Below are 20,858 nucleotides of genomic sequence, written 5' to 3'. Positions count from 1 at the left end.
GTTATAGATTCAAAACCATAAAAAATTAGAGTAATTCATAGATTCAAAACCATCCTATTAAATCCAGAATCAATAATAAAAAAACCGTTATATAAATCTGGAATGGTAATTTAAAAAATTAATATAATTTGAATAGTTAACACTCCTTGTAAAGATACCTCTAAGTAAATTCATTGAAATTATCAAAAGTTATAAAAAAATATAACATAATCACTTTTATTAAATATTAAAAAACTAAAGTTATAAAAATATTAATTTACATCTTAATTTTGTATTTAAAAATAAAACATAATGAAAATACACTTCCGCTGTTCAGATTTCATCAGTGAGTTGAGATGTATTCAATATACAATATATACAATAAAATGGAAGCAAATATTTGAGAGTTGCATCTCCTTTAGAATATTTGTGGGATATTTAGAAATAAGATAAAACTAGACAGAGGCCCCCTTTAGAATTCTGAACACAGATCAATTAAACTGTTGAATTTTTAACTTTTCTGAACATATAATTGGGTTCAAAAATATTTTGAATTTTCAATATATAACTAATGTGCAATTGCATTAAGGTCATTTTGATTTTGTTAGTTAAAATATAAGTTTTGAGAATTAAAATTATTTTGATTATATTTTAATTAAAAATATAAATTTTGAAAATTGGTTAGGTAAAATAAAATAAGCTTAAAATAAATATATACAGGTCCTTTATAAAGGGTCTGCGGGAGGAGTATATTTGAATTGAATTTATATTTTTATCTATTTTTGTTTGGGTTGATTTATAGATATTAGGATGGATTGCATATAGCTGTAATTTCTGCCACAGTTATTTCGAAACCTAAACACGCTTATAAATTAGGTCTTATTTTTTAGCATTACGTGGGGATATTGAAAATCATTTATGCATGAGAGATACTATATATATTTTCTTTTTAGAAGAAGTTATATGGTTTTTTGAATGCAAGGTGATGTATCTGGAGAATGTAATTTTTATTTAATAAATTTTTTTATTTTTTTATTAGAAAAGAGAAATATAAAATAAATATAATGGTTTTGGATTTTTTATTTAAATTATATTATAATTTAAATATAAATTTTAAAAATTGGTTATTGTATGGAGAGACACTCTACATTATAGTATAAGAGATATTGTTTTGTAAATATATATTTAAAAATAATAATTAACATTTATATTAACAAATTAAAAAATAATAAAAATAAAATTAGTGGCGACCATAAATAAAATACTTCAATTTCCACCTCAATTTTACATGAACTTTATATATTGACATAAAATAAATGAAAAAAACAGAGAAATAAGTAATACCTTCATTATTTCAAATAGCATTGAGATATAACATGTAAAAATAATATTGTTAATATTATATGACATTTAATTCATTTTATATTCACTTGAAATATAATATTTAAAACAAAAATATATTAACAATTTTTTTTTTTTTTTTTTTTTTTTAAATATGAATCATAAATTAAATATGGATCATACATTAAATATGTTAATATGTAAAAGATTTGTAATTCTATTAAAAGAAATAAATGTGTCTGTTGAGAAAGATTATATCTTATAAATTTATGTTTTCTACTTCCCAATAAGAAAAAGCACATATAAACAGTTTAATACAAAGAATTACTACTAAAATATTTCAATGTCAACAATGCATATATTATATAAAACAAGTGAAAAATAAAATAAAATAAAAAATCTTATAATTAGAACATTTTATTAATATTTTACTTTTTTAATTAAATTAATATAAATTTTTAAAAATTAAATTTCTAAAAGTAAAAATCTTTTTTAAATTTAATCGTTCTACATACTTAATAAATTTATAATTAAAATAAATCTACACTTCATAATTTTTTAAAATTATATAATATTTATTATTCTCAAAATTATTGATTTAAAAGCTAATTTTTCTGCGTGGGAATCAAATAAAGTGGGAATTAAATAAAGTTGATATTTAATAATATTCATCCTCAAATCAAGAGATGCTTTCACATAGTGGTCTTGTAATTACATCGAACAAATTTGAAAGTATATATATATATATATATATATATATATATATATATATATATATACTTCGCCATCATAACATCTGTAATATTTTCCACAAAAGTAGACTTATTTTTTTCCCACAAAGTTACGACGAGAAAGATAAGAAAATGATAAAAATACAGACGACCATCTCTTGTTTTTTTCTACAAAGTTAGGATGATAAAGAAGGTACTAAAACTATATCGTGAAACGCCTATCCATCTTAAAATACACCATTGAACGATGTTTTTTCTAATAAAATTTGAACAAATCCCAAGTGTGACATAATAGCCCAGGGTAACATGATATCGGAAACAACCCCAACTTGCAACCCAAGAAAACAAGCTTAGAATTTGGTGAGACAAATTAATAAAGTTATCGAACTATATATTATTAGCAAAAACATATACAATATAATTGTTTCTGTGATAAGATACATCACAATATAGTTATCAAAAGCTATATATTCGCCTATACATCACAATTTAGTTATCAAAAATGATATATTAGCAGAGCCCATCATATGAAACTGTGCGCCTTCTCTTCGCTGCGAACAGAAAATGTGAGATACTCAATCCAAAACCACTCTGTTTCTCACTATCTGCAAAACTATTGAGATACTCTCGGAATCACTTGTAAATTACATATTTGTTATTCAAAATCTTGGTAATCTCCTCGCACAAAACTTGCCAGTCGTCACTTTGCTGTCGATTAGTATCGGGATGGTACACTAGTATTGCTTTTTTGAGAGCAGCCTTCACATTTTCTGGACTTTCCAAGGGAGGCAAAACCTGCTTGGTCACATCTGGATGAGGGCAATTCTCATAGATATATTTTAAGAACGCCTCTGCACTTTTATTCTTCTCCGCTTGCACTGCACTTATTTTTTCTTTCATCCTCTCCGCACTGGCTTTGCGTTTTTCCTCATTTTCTCTCTTTTCCTGCTCAACGATCTCTTCTTGGTGTTTTCTCACAGCTTGAGAAGAAAATATATACCAGTCAGCACTCGCTATCCGTCCAGACATTATGGTGAGAGCAATCCTGATGCTCTGCAAGTGGTAGCTATGGGCTTGCTTCTCCATTTTCAGAACGCAGGAATAAGATTTCCCTATTCTACTCAATGCGATAGCCTCGTTCTCCAACTGCTTTTCTTCTGTAACACGAAGAGAATGCTTGAAATAGTCAATCGCCTCCCAAATTATTTCCATATCTCCATGCATAGCCTTCTCTAATAGTTCTTCTCCTTGTATCCTCGACTGGATTGCTTCACACAGTGTTTGATAGTTGAGAACTTCCTTCTTTAAATCTCTTACTTGATTCACGAGTTCCTGGTAGCCCATGGAAGGCCCTGCATGCAAAATGCTTTCAGCCCGTTCAAGAGGCCCATAACAGTCCCGTGTTGCGTTCAGACATTTCTTGTATCCTTCTCGCTCAGAGCTGCCTCCCGATAATTCTGCACTCATGTATTGGATTCCCCGCCCCAATATGAAGTCTGCATGGATTTTATACAGCAGCACAGCCATTCTTCTCCTTCCCGGCCACTCCGCTTCAGAACATGCCACAGTCTCGCAGAGAACTCTCATGACTGGTTCGAAATTGGAGAGGTGAGTATGAAGCTGATCAGAGGACCACTCAACAATCTTAGAAAGCGTGTCTTCAATCTGAGTTATCCATTGCCCTTGTTTCATTGCCAGGCTTCCATAATGTAAAGCCTTGAAATAAAACTCTACGCATTTCGCCATCTGGAATTTTGCAGCAGCCGCTCCTCCTTTGCCTTTTTGTGCAGTTAATTCCTGTTGATAGATTGCCCATTCGCTCTTTGCCCACACACAATTTAAGGCGCCGAGGTTTTTATAACAAGAAGCTCCGTCGTCCGATGTTCGACTCACACGGAGAGCTTCTTCATATAATTCATGAGCTTTCTGTAGATTGTAACGCGTCAGAGAAGGGCCGAGATTACCCCTTGAGACTTTGATTTATACTTCATTTCCTCTTTGCCGTAGAACCTCGCACCATGATCGGGACCCCTTGTTGCCTGAATTCGAAGGCTTCATTTTCTCTCCAACAACTGGAAATTATATCAGAAGCCTGGATTAAATCGAGCCCTGGTATAATATTAGAACACAACCTATTGCTTGAACGCAGTTGAAAATCTGAATGAAACTCGAAGCTCTTCTCGCCGAAAGGGATACATCAGAGATCCCCTGACTTCCCCTCCTTTCACCATAAATAAATGTTTCGAACACAAGATTGATTTTAATGATGGGCGGCATGAGTGATGATAAGATTTAAAAAGATTTCGCCAGAAAGATTTACATAATCTATTAAAGTAAATAAAATTTTGGCTCGATGCATTTAATTTTGTGGGCGTAATGACGTGTAATCAAAGTTGACGCTAACATAATAAAATCACACTGGTAAGCTAAGGATATGCCATTCAATTTTGATGGAACACAAAGGTGCAGCGATATCAAAAATAATGGCGGGCGAGAGCATTAGTGATGTGTAAACAAATATGTCATTTAATTTTAATATCGAAAACCGAGGAGCATTTACGTGTAATCAGATCGCAACATAAATATATACACGATTCCATGCAAACGATAACGTTATATTATAAGAAGAAGACAGCGTTTATGCATCGAGCTATAGTATAGTATATTGATATGGCATTTAATTCTCTGGTGACAGTAATGTTTGAAAAATAAATTTACGGGGCAGAGGAACTCAGAAACCGGTTGCGGCTAGGATATCCCAACCACAGCGACTTAATTAAACGCACGCAGGTAAAACAGAGTAAAACAAAAGAGGGTTGCGGAAATTTATTTGTAAACGGTTAAGACTATATCGCAATATAATATATTTTTTATTATAATATAAAACATAGGAAAATAGGAGGCTGCTCCAAGTAAAACACAAAAAACTCACACAAAAAAACTCATTGTGATTTAAGCTTCAGTGGGTTGCTGAGTAAATTTCTGTAAAATCCCGTAAAACTAGTTTGCACATGGCCACCAAAATTTCTTTCATGATTTTCTCATCACTACTTCATAGAGTTTCTCTAGCTCTCTAAGACTCTCTCTCCTTCTCTAACTTGCCCAACATGCTTAAAATGACTTTTACTTGCATTTTTATTTTAACATATAAATTTTACATTAATTACATGACAGAAAAAAAAATATTTAATACGCAACATGGATGATTTTACATAGTAAATGATTTTCTGAACTTGCAAGTGTTGTGAAGTGTGAGAACAATGGCTCAATGAATGTTTGCCCATATCTATTTAATAAAATTCATTAAATGCCTTAACTTCTGTGATGTGTTGCTGAATAGTCAGCTCTGAACTTCTGTTCTGACTTCTATCTTTTCGCGTGGAAACAAAATCGCTAACTATATAGTGGTTGACTAGGCAAACATGATGGTTGTGGTGATTGGCATTAATATTTCCAAGAAAGAAACCGAAGAGCATTGATTTGTCATCGGATAACAACATAAAGATGTGCTATCTAATTTTGATGGACACTATAAAGTATTTTGTTAATATTTTTTTAATTTTATTTTATTTTTGAATAATTTCTAAAAACTCTATATAATATATAGTTATAGAAATATAATTAAAAAAAATCTAATTTTTTTTATTTATGATTATTTAGTTTCAAAATTTGTTTATTTAAAACCTCACATTTTCTTTTACTCTTGGATTTTTTTTTTAAAACTTAAATCTAACAGAGTTACTTAATTTCAAAACTTATTTGTACAAAATTTTTACAATAATACATATTCTATATTTTATTAAAATAGAAAATAAATCTTAATCCATTTTTTCTGGTTTTTATTTTCTTAGCTTTTCAATCTTCCAAAGCAAAAGCAAAAATAAAATTATATATATATTCAATTTCACAATTATTTGTTATATTTCACACAACCTGAAATGATGGTTATATTTCACACAACCTGAAATGAATGGGGAATAAGACTCAACTAAGCCCAAACATATCTAATACTTTCATCTCCAAATAAAAAGTCCAACCAAGCACTCATGACCATGGTCCATAGAAAACTATTGTATGTTAAGAATTATTGCTTGGTTTTTCATCTCCAAATAAAAAGTCCAACCAAGCACTCATGACCATGGTCCATAGAAAACTATTGTACGTTAAGAATTATTGCTTGGTTTTTTTGGAGGGGTCCCGATGAATAAATCCATATAGGAACTGAAACCAATTTTATCCAATCATTAGCTATTCAAATAGAACTAGCGATTTTTTGAAAATTTTACCTCAATTCCCAGGAAAAATTGGTTACTATCCTAATTTGTAAAAACAGTAATATGATCAAATTAAACTTTATACATTAACATTTGTTAACCAAATACATTAACATTTGTTAACCAAATAATAGACTAAAATTCATAAAAGTTAGAACTAAATTTTATATATTAAACTCCGATAATAACCAATGATACATACATTAACATTTGTTAACCAGATAATAGGCTAAAATTCATAAAAGTTAGAACTATATTTTATATATTAAATTCTCATAATAACCAATGATATATGTATCATTTAGAACTTCCTCCATGTGAATATCGAGTTAATGAGTCATCCATGTGAATACCAAATCTAGTGTGGAGTTCATGCAAGATATCACTAGGTTTTTTAAATACCTAAGTTGGTTAGTGGCTAAGATTTTCATGTTTTTTCTTATTATAAAACACAATTGCACTTGGATAATATAAGTTACCCTTGGTCATGGCTAAATCTTAGCACACAGGTCCATATACTCAAACTGAGTATCTCTCTATTAATAAACGTACACAAAAAATTTACATAAGGCTCTCTCGACTTTATTTACAGTAAAAACCCTCATGGCCTTGAGACTTGCCTTGGCCCTCAAATTATCTCTAAATATCTCTTCTACACACTTCTCTACACTCATGACTATTATGAACTTGATTACACTTATACAAGATAGGATTCCGAACTAATTCAGTTCAGATCCATAGATTCCTCACCTAAACCTCTATTATAGCATTTTTAGATCCACCAATCTTTCAAGGAATCCAACTACCCTCAAATCTCTCCAACTCACTCAAATATTCTCAATATCTATCCTAAGGAATAAATATGATTACAATTGATTTCCTAATTATATATTTTCTGAAATTCTTGAAAACATAAGAAAATACCAATAATTAATCAATTACATTTAATTAGGGAACCAACTCACTTGGTAAAGAAATGACCCCTACTCTAGTCAAAATACATTTTGACTCAGAAGTTGAACGCTCTCGCATCAAACTCCCAAGATCAAAAGAATCATGGTCTCCTTACCATGTGTTTTCATATGTTGATGAAAATCCTCCTCGGTCTTTTGTCTGCAACTAGTCTTTCTCCTTGATGTGTTATTGTTGTCTTTCTTCTTTTCATGCCAACTGCTTTGGTATTTTCTTTTCTCTTACTGTGACTTCTGCTTGAACCCTACACATGACTATCAGTAGCCATTTTTACCTCTTTCCTTTGTGAACTCTCCTCGTTCACCTGTGAGTTGTAAGAAGTCTATCTTCCTCTATGACAAGTCTGTTATTTGTTATCAATAACAAGCTCTATTCTTGGTCTCTTCTTTCTTCTTCTAAATAGTTTTACCCACAGTCACTGTGGAACTTCCTTTCTAACAACTTCTACCCAACCGCTGCTCATTGGAAGTCACCCTTCTTCTAGTTCCCTGTAGTAGAACCTCTTCTTCTTCTTCTCTTAAGCACGTCTGGTCCTCAACTTCCAAATTTGTCTGGCTTCAACATCTTCATATGGTCACTCTTCTTGAGAACTTCATTGTCCTCATCTCACAATCTTACCTGATGCTACCAGGTTCTGTCACAATCCTTGCTTAAGTTCTCTGGCTGTTCTCTCTTCCCTTATGTTGGATCTTTGATGTTATGATGGTTACTTCCTATTTATTCATCATCTTCTACATTAATGTATGGTTGTGGCTAGTGGAAACATAAATCCTCTCGAGAAAAGTTATCATCAAATTACCAAAGGTATCTTCTTTTATTGGTTCACCTCTCTAAACCAACTCCTTCTTCAAGACATCTCCAATAGCACACCTGCCCACACTCTTTGGCCTTAAGAGCACATTAGTTCTCCAAACTCTCTATTATGCATCCTCAAAAGAACTTCAATGTTCTTCTCTCAAACGTAATCAAATATCTATTCTACATCAAAATAAAATTACCTTCCTTCTAATCCTCACTTCCACTGCTCTACAACTTCTATCTTCCATATTATCACAAAAGAAAACGATTAACAGTCAAATCCTCCATCCTGGACTGTTATTGTCTCTATCATTCTTCCTCTAAAGCCCACACCTTTAATTTAATTATTTTTTCTTCATTATTACCATGCTCCAATTTTCCTTCAACTCCTCGACTTTTTAACAATTTCCTCAAACTCTACCTTGTGATTATCGATCCTCAAAATTTATATAAAATTCAAAACAAATGCAATATTACCTCATAGAACTTCTTCTCCAGATCAAATCCTTTATCTCTTTTAGTCCTCCATTCAACTTCTCTATTTTAAAATTTACAAAAAATTCTATTTTTCATACCACTTTGATGCAATCCTAATTTTGGACCCCTTTTATCCACCGTGCCTAGTTTTAATTAAAAAAATACTTCCTTATTACCTTATTTACAGTGACATAAGTGAAAATAATTTTTTTTTTTATAAACATTTTATTAGCTTTTAATTTTTTATAATTGAAATAATATAAATCTATAGCAATCCAACTTCTTTAAGTGAACATAAATCTACAGTGTATAATATTAAAATACTATGCAATATTTATTATTCTCAAAGTTAATAATTTAATAGTGAAAATAGAAAATTATTATAATTAAATAAGGTTGATATTTCGTCATCATCCAATCAAATGATGGCTTCACATAGTTGTCAAACTTATGGTTGCATCTAAAAAAATTATATATATATATATATATATATATATATATATATATATATTCTCACTATTTCGAATTTTCTCACAAAATTAGACTTTTTTTCTACAAATCTATAAGGAAATAAAATGATAATGATAAAAATATAGATATGATTTTTCTACCAAGTTAGAAAGAGGGAAACGAATAAAAATACATTATTAATTATATATAGTGATGCTATTTTACAATATCTATTTTATTATAATATTAATTGCGTGGATTTAATATTAATCTTTTTTATTTGTAATATTGGTTCTTTGAGTTTATTATTTTTTTGGTTTATAATATTATTCTCTTGACTTTAATAATCTAAGGGCTGATATTAATAAGGTTTAATATTATTCACATGGTTTATAATAAAATTCATAGGATTTAATATTATTCATATGGTTTATAATATAAATTCTATGTGTTTAATATGAATCCCTTGGGTTTAAAATATTAATATAATCGAGGTGAAGTTGCATGGTCGAAGTTCGGGGAATGTTTTATTCAAACATAACGGAAAGCCATTTCGGAGTTAATTTATAAAAAAATTAAAGAAAGCTAAAAAAATTATGGTTGCCATGCAAACCAATAAATAAAATATTTCATTCCTAGTTTCAATGAAAGTCAGTCACGTTGTCAAAAGTTCGCATTGTGTTAAATTCAAGTTCCTAGACCCTGACATGCAACGTAGCCAGGGTAAGAAAGAGGTTGGTAGTCGAGAGGTAGGGTGTGACGAACAATTTTTCATTTTCTTCGAATATGGAGCCCAACCTCGCTATATAGTTGGGAGTCGGAAGGTCGGTAACCTAAGATATGTTTTTATGAAATACATAGGCCCGACCTTCGACCTTCGATTTACAATTTTTATTTTTATTTTGACTTTTTTTGTTGCAATTTTTTTTTAGAATTAAAAAAAATAACTATTTACGAAAGGAAGAGAAAAAGAGAAATAAAATTATAAAGGGTGCTTATTTTATTTCTTTTATACATATAATAAAAGATTATCTTCATATGGAAATCCATCATGCTCAATCATGGATGAGCATGCTTAGAGGTCGAATAGTTAGGGTTTATATACGTTAGGTTTATAATATTAATCACTTGGGTTTAATATTAATCCCTTCGCCTTATTAATATGAGGGTTGATATTCCTGGTGTTTTATAATATTAATTATGTGTTTAATATGAATCTCTTGGATTTATCAATCTCTTGGGTTAATTTGTTGGGTTCATTGATTCCTTAGGTTTATAATATTAATTCCTTGAATTTATAATATTAATTCCTTAGGTTTTTAATCTATAGGGTTTATAATATTAATCCTTTCGGTTTAGAATATTAATTTTTTGGGTTTATTAATATCATTACAAGTATGTATCAATTTCAGAGGTTTAGTATATTAGTATCTTGGGTTTATTATAATAAATTGATATTTATTAATATATTAATTATTATTATTATTAATTAATTAATAATAATAAATATATAATAATAAAAAGAATTAATATATTAATAATAATAATTAATGTTTATCGACGTTTTTCAATGACATTCACTATTCATTAATGTGGTTGTGAATTTGATTGATATACGTCGTATATCAACCACATTAATGTGGTTGTGCTAATTATATATAATTACAACCTATTTTATCTTAAAATACACCATTGAATGATGCCTTTTCTAATAAAATTTCAACAAATACGAAGCATAACAGAATATCCTTGCATCACATAATATCTAAAACAACAAAAGCTTGCAACCAAAGAAAACAAGTTGAGAATTTGATCACACAAGTTATTGTGAACTATATATAATTAGCAAACACATAATTGTTTCTTTGACATGATACACCATCGAGATATCAAAAGCTATATATTCATATATACATCATGTAGTTATAAAAAACAATATATTATCAGCCCATCATATGAAACTGTGTGCCCTCTCTTTGGCCGCAAACTAAAAAAAGAAGAAGAGTCAAACGCTGAATCCAAAACCATCAGGTCTCTCATTATCTGCAAAATTACTGAGATACTCTTGTGATCACTAGTAAAATTCATATTTTTTATTCAAAATCTTGGTAATTTCCTCACAAAAGATTTGTCAGTCATTGCTTTGTCGTTGATTACTGTCAGGATGGTACGTTTATTGCTTTTTCCATAGCAACCTTCACATTTTTAGGACTTTCCAAGGGACGCAAAACCTACTTGGTCACATCCGGATGACAGAAACTCTCATAGATATATTTTAAGAACGACTATGCACTTTCATTACTCTCCGCCTACATTGCACTTATCTTTTCTTTCATTCTCTCGGCACTGGCTCTGCGTGTTCATTTCCTCTTCGCCGTAGAAGCTCGCACAATGATCGGGACCATTGTTGCCTAAATTCGTGGGCATCATTTTCTCTCCAATAAATGGAAAATTTATCTCTCCCAAGAGTGTCTCAATACTGGATTAAATTGAGCCCTACTCAGTCCAGAGATATTATATCAAATCCTATTTCTTTAATGCAGGTGAAAATCTAAATGAAACTCCAATTGATCTGGATATCTCCACTACGAGAATTAACTAAGATATTTTATTTTGTGATGTTAGCATAATTGCATGTGAAAGAATATGAAAAACCACATGTGCATACTTTAAAGAAGAAGAAAAAACATAATGATGACCATCATATCAAAGGACACACACACATTGATAACAAAGTTCACTCAGTGTGGGTTACATCTCTGGGCCCGGTGTGAAGAGTGGGAAGGCTGCTTCATTAAAAGCTGCAAGATGATGATGACGTGCATGGTATATTTTTTCATTACAAGGATAAACTCCATCAACAAGAGTGGCATGTCTCTCCACGAGATGTTCTCCTACATGAATTCTCACTCATATGGGCCCTCCTTTAGCATGAGAAGATATTAAATTCTCACATGAAGTGGCATACAAGTATCCTCCAACATAAAGGTAAAGAAGTATCTCAGCATCAAAATCATCATCTTATAATATCAAAATAAAGACATGGCATCACTACATCATATACCTCCACTTCTGGGGATGACATGAAAATGCATAGCTCTGCTGAAGAAACAAACTGCATCGTTGAATTTGTGGTGCGAAATCGTGTCAAATGACTATAAACTCGACCTCTTTCTCACATTGTCAAAATATGGACCCTTGGGAATCTCAAAGATTCCCTAAAGATTCTTTCTCCATGGTTGGCTTGAATTTGACTTTTAAAATGACAAATCTAACTTCACCAATGCGCTCGTTGACAAAAACTAAGTAAAATGAGTATAAAGTCAGACTGGTTCCGACATTGTCAAAATTTGGCCCTTAGGGAATCATTTAGATTCTTCATGTTTCCACAAAGATTTATCTCTACAAGTTGACTGAAGAACTACTACTCAGATCTGAAAAATGATGATGCCATCAAACTCCTAGCGCAATTCTGGTTCATTTGAGTATAAAGTTAACATGGTTATGTCACTGTAGAAATTCGGCCACAAGGGAATCTTTTATATTCCTCAAGATTCCATGTGTCAGGGTTCCATCCTCCTCGTTTTGTGTGCCACTCAGGATTCCATTCCCCCTCATTCTGTGTGTTGCTCCTTCTCTCCCCCAGGGGAATGTAAAATCATCCTTTTTTATATAAAATTCTTAGGCAGATTGTCCAATGGGGCTGTTGGTCCATTGGCTAGTGGAGTTATTTTAACATAACAGTTTGGGGAGGTCCCGGGGTCAAACCTTGTGGGACCCCTGAGTGGTTGGAGGATGGTTTAATTTATTTCGGCATTTTTTATTTTTTTATTTTTATGGCATATGGTGTTATGTGGGGTTGTCGGTGGTGAGTCGGCTCACCCAGCCGACGCGGGTTCAAGCCCCGCCAACGTCTTATTTACGGTGGCTATTGGATGATATATATGGTCGCTTGTTAGGCTATAGCCACTTTAATATATATATATATATATATAGATATATATATATATATATATATATATATATATATATATATATATATATATATATATATATATATATATATATATATATATATATATATATTAAGAGCGGTGGCGGGGGTGGTGGCCCGCCACCGCTCTTAATATTTTTTTTATTTTTATTTAATTTTTTAATATAACCATTCAAAAACAACCGAACGGATTTTTAAGCTTATTGGAAAAATTAAGTAAGCAACAAATTCTATTTTTTCGATGGCCAAAAACCGTCACGATGAATTGCCAAACTGTCTCCTCGTTAGTGGCTATTAATGGGCCTAGTTTGACCAAAACTTTGACTGGCCATTGTAGGTTTTAACCCCATACAAGAATTACCTGAATACGAATTCTAAAACATAGAAAACAAACAATGCGAGAGCATAACACATAAACACATATACACAGATATTTTCCCGTGGATCCCAAAACTGGGACTACCAGCTTGATTTTTCATTATGTCACTTTCAATGTTACAATACATATATATACATGCCGAAGCATCTAATACCATGGACCAAAAACCATCGCGCCCAAAACCATGTGCGAAAACCATGCACAAAACCATAGGTAGGTCCACCCACCTAATATAGGGTCCCGAAAAATTTTCCCCGAGGCGCTTCCCCAGATCCCGTAGAGGGGGCCTAACCACCCCCCTCAAACCCCCTATACAGGGGGGGTCTTCTGCCCCCCCTGCTGTGTAATCGGTGCAACGAAGGGGGGGCTCCACCCCCCCCAACCTTTCGGTTAACTAGGTGGGCTAGTTGTGGAAAGCATATAACACAACCCAACAACCATAACTTTCACATACGAACTAGGATTGAGGCATCGTTTATGTCGTTGGAAAGATTGAGATGAAATATTTGATATGAACCTAGTTTCAATTTAATCTAGAAATTTTTATTTATCTTTTCCAAAGCCACTTCTAAATTCAGAGCATTTCTGGAGCCACCTAGATCATTCCTCCCCACTGAGAAGCTTTTGGTCCTCCAAAAACATGAACATAATCTACATCTGTTGTGTTTCATTTCCTGCACAACTAGTGTCCTAACATGCCACACTTCCTTCTCCTTCACCTTTGTTCTTCGTAGCCATAAGTGATGAGCCAACACCTACATCCTCTGCAAACCTGTAGTACAATCTTTGCAAAATACGTGACCAATCATGAGTCAAACATCCCCATACTTTCCAAGAGTTTATAAGACACATTCTTTGGTCAAGTGTACATCATAATAGAATCCAATACCCCAACTATCAACACAAGGCCAAAAACATCACGTTTCTTTAATAAGCGATGGAAAACACATCATCACTTTAACAATTATATCACAACACATGATTTACAAAATGTGGCCATGAAAAGCTACTATATCTAGTAAAACCATCTCTCACTCATCAAAGTGAATGGGTCATCTTCCTGTGGTGGATTAGCTTGTTGAACATCTTCACTAGTTGGTTCCTGCATGAGCACTTTTTCCTTGAGGCGCTGCTCTAGATGGATCCTCCAACATGTGGCTCTTTGATTTCCACCTCTGTTGCAATGACTACAAAAAGTCTTCTTCCTCCATAACTGCTTAACATTCTTCCTTCCCTAATGTGGAGAAGTCCTTTCACGTCTCGTCCTTTTTCTTGTTTCCATTCTCTTCCAGCACTTGGAAACCATTTTTTTATACAAGCCACAAAAACTACAAGTTTTTTTATGCCACAAATTCTGTTCATCCTTAACAATGTGATTGTAATCAAAATGAACTTTAGAATACTGAGACCTTTTATACCTCTCTTGGCTATCTCGGGTACAATCCTGACAATGAGAGCTTGCCTTAGCTCTTCCTATGTAATGTGCACTATCATGGGACGATTGTGATGTGTTCCAATCATCCTCTTTCCCCGATGGCTTTGACAATGCCTTGCAATCTTATGCTACCTTCGAGCATTCTCCTTCATTTTATCTCGTATTGGTAAGGAGTCTCAGGTTGGTTCTTGAAATGGGTACCTCAAGGCTTCCAACAGAAATAACATCATGTGAAAATGAAATTGAAGAATGATCAACACTGTTTACCTTAGCTATTGATTCTGAAACAGGTGATGATGGCTTCGCTAAGCCTTCATTGCACTTCAACCATTCCAAATGCCTCTTTCGTGGCTTGTATTTGAAGCTGCAATCTCTGCTTTTCCTCTTTTTCTTCTTGTAGAAGTCTCCTCAATTCAACATTCTTTTCTTGAAGGATCTGATTGATCTCCTCATTTGAATGATGGGAAGATGATGAAGAAGAAAAATGTTACTTGAGGGGTAGATGGAGCATCATCCTCTGCTCTTTCTTTCTCACATTCCTCTCTTTCCATATTCTCCTCCTAATGTGCATACATTAAATTTACCAGGTTGGCCATCTTGTAGAAGGCCTCGTAGAGATACTTGTGCTCCTCCATTTTCTTTTTCTTTTTGCACGCTCAATCTCTAGTTATCATTCACACTTGCCATTCACATCAACAAGAAGACCGCTCTGATACCAAACATGATCCTGATCTCTCTTCTACTAGAATTAGCCAATATCTTTTACTTTTGTGATTTTAGGATAATTACATGTGAAAGAATATGAAAAACCACATGTGCATACTTTAAAGAAGAAGAAACATAATAAATACCATCAAATAAAAAGACACACACATTAATAATTGTGCTCACCCAGTGTGGGTTATGTCTCTAGGTCCAGTGTCAAGGCTAGGGAGGTCGCTTCATTAAAAGAAGTAAGATGATGATTATGTATATGGTATATTTTTTGTCATTACAATGATAAACTCCCTCAACAAGAGTGGCATGTCTTTCCATGAGACGTTATCCTATAGGAAATCTCACTCATATGGGCCCTCCTTTATCATGATAAGATATTAAATTCTCACATGAAGTGGCATACAAGTATCATCCAACATAATGATAAACAAGGATCTCAACATCAAAATCATCATCTCAGCAAATCAAAAGAAAGACATAGCATATCATCACTGCATCATATACCTCCACTTATGAGGAAAACCATAAAATTCATAGCTCTACTGAATAAATGGACCACGCCGTTGAATTTGTGGCGCGAAATCATGTTAAATGACTATAAACTTGACCCTTTTCTGACACCTTCAAAATCTGGACCCTCGGGAATCTCAAAGATTCCCCAAAGATTTTTTCTTACTAGTTGACTGAAATTTGGCTTCTCACATGACAAATATGACTTCACTAATGCACTCCTTGTGAAAAGACTGTGTAAAATGAGTATAAAGTCAGCCTCTTCTAACACTATCAAAATTCAACCTTAAGGAGATCTTTTATATTCGTGATGATTGCACAAAGATTCCCTTTTGCAAGTTCAGACTAAAGATCTACTTCTCAGATTCAAAAACTGATTACACCATGAAACTCCTGGCTAAATTCTGGTTCGTATGAGTATAAAGTTGGTATGATTTTGTCACTGTGAAAATTTAGCCCCAAGGGAATCTTTGAGATTCCTCAAGATTCCTTGTGTCAGGTTTCCATCCTCCTCAATTAGCTGGGATGGTGGTCTGCCACTCCTCTTAATATATATATTTTTTATTTTATTTTTTAATATAACCATTCAAAAACGACCGAACAAATTTTTAAGGTTATTGGACAAATTAAATAGGCAACAAATTCACCTTTTTCGACCACCGAAAACTGTCACCGCGAAGTATCAAATTGTTGCCTCGTTAGTGGCTGCCAATGAGTCTAGTTTGACCAAAATTTTGACTGGCCATAACTTTCACATACGAAATCGGATTGAGGTGTTGTTTGCATCGTTGGAAAGACTGCGATGAGGTATTCAATCTAACCCTAGTTTCACTTCAATCTAACAACTTTTATTTTTTTTTATCTTTTCCAAAGCCACTTCTGCATTCAGAGCATTTTTGAAGCCACCTAGATCACCAAGCTTCTCTCAGTGAAACTGAATGCAGAATATATCCTCTTACTCCCCCCCGTTCATCACTATAAATAAATCAACTTGAAGAATGTTTCAAGCACAAGATTAACAACAAAGACTAGATGTTTTTCTTTAATGTGAAAAGATTGAGTTTAATGATTTGTGGAATGAGTATGACAGAAACAAATCAATATTTCTGCAAAATTTAGCGTGCATTTAATTTTTGTGGCCAAGAAAATGTTTAGCCACAAAAGACAGGGGCATTTTGATGTGTAATCAAAGTTCAAGATTAACAATATATTAAGAAAAACCCTGCAATACCTAGTCTGCATTTAATTTTGACAGTCAAAGGAGAGAGTGGGCATAATGATGTGTAATTAAACTTTAAACTAACAATATAACAAGACAAAATGACAATTGTAAGATAAAGATACGCCATTCAATTTTCATGGAACACAAAAGTCTGATGAAAGGATTAAGGACATGTCATCTGATAGCAACGTAAAGATATCTCGTCTAGTTTTGACAGGACACAATTCAAAGGAAAAGAGAGTTTTGGGTTATAGGAGAATACATGCTTTATGCATTGAAATATAGTTTATTTACTAGCAATTTCCCTAAAATGTGCAAAGAGACCCAATATGTTTGTTAAATTGGAAAAGTTGTAAGAGGAACGTATTTGTGGACATGCATGCCATATGTTTTGCATTTTGAATTTGGGGATTATAGTGTATCAGCTTGGGGCATATCACACATTTCAATTATAAGGATAAATACCTATTAAAAACATAATGAGCATTAAAAAATGAGATTCATATATCTGGCAAGGTAAGTTCCTGTTGTTGAATTTCTTGGAAATATTCATATAGCATGTTTAAGTAGTTTGTATCCATATCTGTTGGTCATAAAAAAATAGAAATAGTAGACTTGAAACGTTAAAAATGACTACTGTGGTTAATATTCTGAACTATCATTCTCAAGAGATATAGAAATTGTTAGTGGACGTGTATATTGAAAGCATTATAATTTTTTTTTAAAGAATCAAAGTGAATATGAAATTTTTTTCTAAATAAGAATAAAAACAATATGAGGTTAAATGTAATTGTAAGAAGCATATGTGAAATTTGGTTAAGTAGAAAGTTATGTTTACCATGGGTAAATTTGGAAGATAAAGTGTATGGTTCGATAGAGTGTATTCTCTTGCAGATATTTCGGTGAGAACAATGATTCCTCTTGTTGTTTACATTTGAAATATGGATTTTCTTGCATACGTGAGATGCATGAGAATGAAAATGTTGGATTGATTCGAAGGTTTGACAATGATCTTACTCTTCATATGAAAGTGAATGTTAAACCTTGTCGTTATTTGGTGCCAATGTCTATAGTTGTTTTGTCTAATGCCATCCCCATGATTTATGTATCGTTAAATCCCATGCCATTCAATGTGGTATCTTCTGGCATGCACCCCTTGTGATGAGGAAATTGGGTACATATGTTGGATGTGAAATGTCCAAAGGTTTTCCTTTGTATTGGTTGAAGTCAACTACCACGAAGGATGGAAATTCTAGGGGATTTGAGTCAGGTGCATAACAGATTGAAATGACTTTTCCAAGTGTGCCATTATCAAGTCCTGCATGTACCCACAAGTTGCTAGTGAGTATAACATTTTTTTCAGTGCATAAGAGTACCTTTGCATCCAAATGTTCATCTTCTATTATAGTAGAAGTTTGCTGCCTTTGCTTCTCTGAAAAGAAAAGTGCTACTGGCATGTTCTATGTTTTTAGAATTGTTTTATTATGCAAAGCAATTGAGATGTTTGTTGCATATAAATGCATGGAGTCTTGAAATATTTGTTGATCTGATAAGGAATATTAGTTTTGTTGTGCTAATATCCTCCTTAGAATATAAACAAAATTTTATTCATGTGCTTAAGGATTCATGAGTTTATTGCAAGTGAAAATGAGTGTTTATGTTAATTTTATGAGCAATTTTAACATAAAAAATAAACTGAACAACAACATATAAATGTACCGAACATCACCAAAAACACATCACAATAGGAACGTAATGAAGGAGTTCACCCCTCCTAGGCTATGTCTCCTTGGTCTAGCTTCTAATGACTTGGGCCTCTCTATTATGCTAAAAATGTGTAAAAATATGTGTTTCCAATGCTCGTATGCTTTTGAAACCTACTCCAATGAGTCCAAAATGTGAAAAAAAGGCCACCTAGCCTCCTTATACATCCAATTTGGTCGAAAACTAGAGAATTTATGACCTCTCCTAGTTTCTCCACTATTCACTCTACAATTTGCCCAAAATCCAGCACCGAACCTCCATTTTCACCCTATTTTTTGTTAACAGGCCACCAAATCTGCCGAAATCTGTGCGGATTTGTTAGAAAATTAATTTGGTTGTCGAGGTCTAAAATGCGAAAATTTAGGGCCATATGAGGGGGCCATGTGCCCAGGGTCTAGCCCCGGTGTTGACCCCTTTTCCTCTAGCGGTCACGTAACCTTGGTGGTTAAAGGTAAGGTGTTCACATGGGGCGGTTACCCCGGCGGTCAAGAAGTTGCGATTTTTCCGTGGCGGTTAGACATAAGGTGTTCACATGCGGCAGTGGTTATATAACTGCGTGGGTCGACTAGCCCATTCCTCCGAACTCCGCGCTAACTAAACTTAAATATACCGCGTGGTCACATATGGTTAAGTCTTATATGCTTGGTGCATTGACAATGGACTCCGTTGTGTGTTGGGAGGTTGCAGGTTCAACCCCCGCTACCTCCACCCGGACTATAGTAATGTTTTGGTGGCCTATCAGGTTGCCACGTGGTAGCTTCTAGCTAGGCCATGTGTCAGCTCATGGTTGGCCACCACCCTAACCAATAAAATTGCACCATTTTCACCTATTACTGAAACGACACTTGTCACATTGTGATTCTCCAAAATAAACTGTTGACTGGTCAACTGCACAGTCACCTTTTCCAGATCAACACCCAGTTAGTAGTACAGACTGCTAATTGGGCTCTCCATTTTTTTGAAAATTTGTTTGTTTGGGAAAGTTAACAGAACTCGTTTCTGGAGTCATACGGAGTCTGGTTCGTGCGAAATGAGTTGCACTGGATTCAGGGTGAAGAGCATTACACGATCTTCTAGGATCCACATCAATTTGACAACTTTGAAATTTGAGCTAATTTTTGAGCACCTGACCATTCCTCCCCACTAGAAGCCTTTTTGACCCCAAAAGATAACTTTTAGCTGTCCAGCAGGTGAGGGTACAGTTCCCTCACCTTTCCAATCTCTATCCATTTGTCCTTTGAAGGATTTGTCCCTTTGAGCCCCACTTGAAGGTAATCCACATTCCCTCGTTTTGAAGAGCTTGTTCTTCTATCAAGAACGATGTCTTATTGTAGTTCATCAAGGTATTCAGGAGAAAAATCCTCTATGGAAGGAATTTGAACATTCTCTTCTTGATCTTCAATGAAAAGAGACTCATACAACCTTAAGTTCTCAACATTAACAACAACATAAATTTTCATATATGAAGGCAAATCCAATGTGAAGGCATTGTCACCAATCTTTTCCAAAATTCTAAATGGACCATATCTAATTGGTTTTTAGCTTTTTACCTTCTCATTTTAGCCTCTCTTCATTAAAGTGAAGCCAAAATTCATCACCAACTTGGAACTTATGATCTACACGATGCTTGTCATGCCTTGATTTATACTTTCCTTAGCTCTTTTCAAGTAGTTATTGAACTCTTTGGTGTACCAATTGGATTTGTTCAATGAACCTTATTGCTTTGTATATGTCACTATAACCATCAATAGTAACATATTTACCAAAAATTAAATCCAAAGGAGACTTAGGCAAGTATCCCAAACATGCCTCAAA

General features: G+C 33.3%; 1 pseudogene; it reads right to left on the bottom strand.

Moving 5' to 3' along the window:
* Positions 1-2,684: 2,684 nt before the first annotated feature.
* Positions 2,685-4,109, bottom strand: LOC149228016 (uncharacterized; annotated as a pseudogene).
* Between the last annotated feature and the right edge of the window lie 16,749 nt (positions 4,110-20,858).

The sequence above is a fragment of the Pinus tabuliformis genome, chromosome J (genome assembly GCF_031772625.1).
Source record: "Pinus tabuliformis cultivar Carrire ecotype Pingquan chromosome J, CPIR1, whole genome shotgun sequence".
In the NCBI taxonomy this organism is placed as follows: domain Eukaryota; kingdom Viridiplantae; phylum Streptophyta; class Pinopsida; order Pinales; family Pinaceae; genus Pinus; species Pinus tabuliformis.
The sequence above is the reverse complement of the archived record's forward strand: the minus strand, read 5'-3'. Positions and strand labels throughout refer to the sequence as shown.